Here is a 5,524-nt window from a genome sequence, read left to right on the forward strand (position 1 = left end):
ACTCGATTAATTTACCAAGGTCAGGGCGTCTGGGTAGAGGCGTGCCCTGTCAGTATTCGTCCATGATAACTGGCTAGACTAAGTTACCAATCCCAAAATTGTTAGCTGACATTGTTAATTAAGTGACTGTCAGAACTGCTGATGCGCTCGCACCTTGTGTATTTTTAAAATTTATTTAACCTTTATTTAACCAGGCAAGTCAGTTAAGAACACATTCTTATTTTCAATGATGGCCTGGGAACAGTGGGTTAACTGCCTGTTCAGGGGCAGAACGACAGATTGTGTACCTTGTCAGCTCGGGGTTTGAACTCGCAACCCGCCGGTTACTAGTCCAACGCTCTAACCACTAGGCTACGCTGCCGCCCCACTTGAGATTTTCTGGGCTAATAATGTAAGAAATAATGCTAGTTGAATACTATTGTAACTCTCAACAATAAGTTGACACCCCGAAATATATGTAATGGTGCCAACAGAGATGGTCGCCCTGCATCAGGTCCTTAGGAAACTATGCAGTAATTCGTTTTTTAAAAATGCATTATTTCTTACATTATTAGCCCAGAAAATCTCAAGTGTTGTTACATACAGCCGGGAAGAACTATTGGATATAAAAGCGATGTCAACTTACCAACATTACGACCAGGAATACGACTTTCCTTTGTTCGGACCTCCACCCTGGACGTGGGATCTTATCCCAGAGGCCCACCCAAAACAATGCGTTCGCCGCAGGAGAGGCAGACGGAGCGGCCTACTGGTCAGACATAGAAGGCGAGCACACCATACACCACTTCCGAGCATATTACTCGACGATGTCCAGTCTCTAGACAACAAGGTGATGAAATTAGGGCACGAGTTGCCTTCCAGAGAAACATCAGAGATTTTAACATTCTCTGTTTCACGGAAACATGGCTCACTCGGGATGTGTTGTCAGTCGGTACAGCCACCTGGTTTCTTCACGCATCGCGCCTACAAACAAACAACTCTCTGGTAAGAAGAAGGGCGGGGATGTATGCCTATGATTAACGACTCATGTGATCATAACATACAGGAACTTAAGTCCTTTTGTTCACCTGACCTAGAATTCCTTACAATCAAATGCCGACCGCATTATCTACCAAGAGAATTCTCTTCGATTATAGTCAGAGCCGTGCATATCCCCCAAGCAAATACCTCGACGACCCTGAAAGAACTTCACTGGACTCTATGTAAACTGGAAACCATACATCCTGAGACCCTGGGTCTCGACCATGCCCTGTGCAACTGGGTCCTGGACTTTCTGACAGGCCGCCCCCAGTTGTAGGAAACAACATCTCCACCCCACTCATCCTCAACACTGGGGCACCACAAGGGTGCGTTCTCAGCCCTCTCCTGTACTCTCTGTTCACCCATGACTGCGTGGCAATGCATGCCTCCAACTCAATCATCAAGTTTGCAGACGACACTACAGTGATAGGCTTGATTACCAACAACGATGAGACGACCTACAGGGAGGAGGTGAGGGCCGTCGGAGTGTGGTGTCAAGAAAATAACCTCCCACTCAATGTCAACAAAACAAAGGAGATGATCGTGGACTTCAGAAAACAGCAGAGGGAGCACCCCCCTATCCACATCGACGGGACAGTAGTGGAGAAGGTGGAAAGTTTTATGTTCCTCGGCGTACACATCATGGACAAACTGAAATGGTCCACTCACATAGACAGCGTGGTGAAGAAGGCGCAACAGCGCCTATTCAACCTCAGGAGGCTGAAGAAATTTGGCTTGTCACCTAAAACACTCACAAACTTTTATAGATGCACAATCTAGAGCATCCTGTCGGACTGTATCCCTGCCTGGAACGGCAACTGCTCCGCCCACAACCGCAAGGCTCTCCAGAGGGTAGTGCGGTCTGCAAACTACCTGCCCTCCAGGACACCTACAGCACCAGATGTCACAGGAAGACCTAAAAGATCATCAAGGACAACAACCACCCAGCCACTGCCTGTTCACCCCACTATCATCCAGAAGGCGAGGTCAGTACAGGTGCATAAAACTGGGACAGAGAGACTGAAAAACAGCTTCTATCTCAAGGCCATCAGAACCATCAGGCCATCAGAGCCATCAGGCCATCACTAACATCGAGTGGCTGCTGGCAACATACAGACTCAAATCTCTTGCCACTTTAATAAATGTAATAAATGGATTTAATAAAGGTATGACTAGTCACTTTAAATAACACCACTTTAATAATGTTTACATATCCTACATTACTCATCTCATATGTATATACTGTATTCTATACCATCTACTGCATCTTGCCTATGCTTCACGGCCATGGCTCATCCATATACATGTGTGTGACCTTGTTAGATATTACTGCACTGTCGGAACTAGAAGCACAAGCATTTCGCTACACTCACATTAATGTCTGCTAACCATGTGTATGTGACCAATAAAATGTATTTTGATTTTTTACTGATTCCCGGGGCCCTAAGCAACCACAGAGGTTGCTTATGCCTCGAGCCGGCCCTGCCTTTACACCTTTACTCCAGGCTGGGGTTCCCTCCCTCTTGTCCTGGTTGTTGTCACACTCCTCTTCTGGGCCTCGTCGTGCTCAATAAATGCAGAAGGAAGAGTAATGCCCTACCTCTTTTTTATGGTATCCATTGCTCTCTTCCCATCATTGGGTTCCTCTCCTCTTTCTATATTCTGCTTTCTCGTCTCTCCCCTTTTTCTTCTCTCCTCCCTTAGTCCCTGTCTCTTCTGAATGTCCCTGGGGCGGCAGGGTAGCCTAGTGGTTAGAGCGTTGGACTAGTAGCCAGAAGGTTGCAACCCCCGAGCTGACAAGGTACAAATCTGTCGTTCTGCCCCTGAACAGGCAGTTAACCCACTGTTCCTAGGCCATCATTGAAAATAAGAATTTGTTCTTAACTGACTTGCCTGGTTAAATAAAGGTAAAATTAAATAAAATAAAAAAATCTGACTGTCTGTCAGATGGAGAAAGCAGTGTGCTGGGTTTCAGTCAGCTCTAAGGCTGGATCAGTTGCCTAAGCAGCACTAATGACTGTCCAGTCCTGTTATGAGATGTTATGCATGGACCACAACCCTGATCTCATTAAAGATCCCATGGCACCTATCGTAAGAGTGTCCTGGCTAAATTCCCAATCTGGCCCTCAAACCATCACGGTCACCTAATAATCCCCAGGTTACGATTGGATCATCCCCCCCCTCCCCCTGTAACTATTCCCCAGGTCGTTACTGTAAATGAGAATGTGTTCTCAGTCAACTTACCTGGTAAAATAACGGATAAATAAATAACCACCAGCTGTGGAAACGTCGGCTGTGATACCATACAGAGGGATGTAGAGACTGGACAAGTCTGAGTGGGGATGCTTGCCCAAGTGGGGATGCTTGCCCAAGTGGGGATGCTTGTCTGAGTGGGGATGCTTGCCCAAGTGTGACAATGCATTGGCCTGAAGAAGGATGACAGCGAGATGTCCTGCTGGAGCTCATTCACACCTGGCTAGTCATTGATAATGTGTGCTGTGCAGGAGGAAGAGAGAAGTGTGGAGCCCTAGTACACTAAACCCTTGACATTCAGTATGAGCCCATTCATGTTGAATGTCAGTGCAATTTCCTTCATGCTTGAGAGAAATCTTACTTACTCTCATCCACTGTTTCACATGGAAGTAGAAATTATGTATTTTGTATTTGAAGATTATTGCACTTTACAATGTTGCTTTAGTCTATTGAGTTACATCAGAAGCATCAAACTTCCCAAAAATAAGATACATGGGCGGTGTGATTCATTGTGTCTTAATATGATATTTACAACATTTGATATGACGTTCAACACAATACTGCCATCCAAGCTCATCACGAAGCTCGGGGCCCTGGATCTGAACCCCGCCTTCTGCAACTGGGTCCTGGACTTCCTGACTGGCCAACCCCAGGTGGTGAAGGTAGGCAATAACACCCCCGCCATGCTAATCCTCAACACGGGGGCCCCACAAGGATGTTTAATCAGCCCCCTGCTGTACTCCCTGTTCACCAATGACTGCTTGGTCATGTACGTCTCCAACTCAATCATCAAGTTGGCTGACAACACAACAGTGAAGTGGCGCAACAGCGCCTCTTCAACCTCAGGAGGCTGAAGAAATTCAGCTTAGTCCCGAAGTCACAAACTTCTACAGATGCACCACTGAGAACATCCTGTCGGGCTGTATCACCAACTGGGAAGGCAATTGCAATGCCTGCAACTGTAGGGCTCTCCAGAAGGAGGTGCGGTCAGCCCAACACCCTCCAGGACATCGACAGCACCCGCTGTCACAGGAAGTCCAAGAAGATCATCGAGGACCTGAGCCACGGCATATTCACTCCACTACCTTCATAATCTCCCTCGATCTGGGGCTCCACGCAAGATCTCACCCCGTGGGGTCAAAATGATCACAAGAACGGTGAGCAAAAACCCCAGAACCACACGGGGGGACCTAGTGAATGACCTGCAGAGAGCTGGGACCAAAGTAACAAAGCCTACCATCAGTAACACACTACGCCGCCAGGGACTCAAATCCTGCAGTGCCAGACGTGTCCCCCTGCTTAAGCCAGTACATGTCCAGGCCCGTCTGAAGTTTGCTAGAGAGCATTTGGATGATCCAAAAGAAGATTGGGAGAATGTCATATGGTCAGATGAAACCAAAATATAACTTTTTGGTAAAAACTCAACTCGTCGTGTTTGGAGGACAAAGAATGCTGAGTTGCATCCAAAGAACACCATACCTACTGTGAAGCATTGGGGTGGAAACATCATGCTTTGGGGCTGTTTTTCTGCAAAGGGACCATGTGTCGTGAGATTTTGAGTGAAAACCTCCTTCCATCAGCAAGGGCATTGAAGATGAAACGTGGCTGGATCTTTCAGCATGACAATGATCCCAAACACACCGTCGCTTCGTAAGAAGCATTTCAAGGTCCTGGAGTGGCCTAGCCAGTCTCCAGATCTCAACCCCATAGAAAATCTTTGGAGGGAGTTGAAAGTCTGTGTTGCCCAGCAACAGCCCCAAAACATCACTGCTCTAGAGGAGATCTGCATGGAGGAATGGGCCAAAATACCAGCAACAGTGTGTGAAAACCTTGTGAAGACTTACAGAAAACGTTGACCTCTGTCATTGCCAACAAAGGGTATATAACAAAGTATTGAGAAACTTTTGTTATTGACCAAATACTTATTTTCCACCATAATTTGCAAATAAATTCATAAAAAATCCTACAATGTGATTTTCTGGATTTTTTTTCTCATTTTGTCTGTCATAGTAGAAGTGTACCTATGATGAAAATTACAGCCCTCTCAACTTTTTTGTGGGAGAACTTGCACAATTGGTGGCTGACTAAATACTTTTTTGCCCCACTGTATGTATATATGTGTATGTATATATGTTTATATTATATATATGTGTGTGTACGCGACCAACAAGATTTGATTAGATATGACAATATATAGTTTAACAAAGAATATTGTGCATTTATCAATTTTTTTATTCATCATGTCATCGTA

At 45.8% G+C, this 5,524-nt stretch overlaps 1 protein-coding gene across 1 annotated transcript in view; it reads left to right on the forward strand.

The window, feature by feature from the left end:
• LOC124000640 (putative cytochrome P450 120) overlaps positions 1–5,524 on the forward strand; it is a 46,167-nt gene that overhangs the window by 32,588 nt on the left and 8,055 nt on the right. The window lies entirely within an intron of this gene.

Source organism: Oncorhynchus gorbuscha, linkage group LG16 (genome assembly GCF_021184085.1).
Source record: "Oncorhynchus gorbuscha isolate QuinsamMale2020 ecotype Even-year linkage group LG16, OgorEven_v1.0, whole genome shotgun sequence".
Classification (NCBI taxonomy): Eukaryota; Metazoa; Chordata; class Actinopteri; order Salmoniformes; family Salmonidae; genus Oncorhynchus; species Oncorhynchus gorbuscha.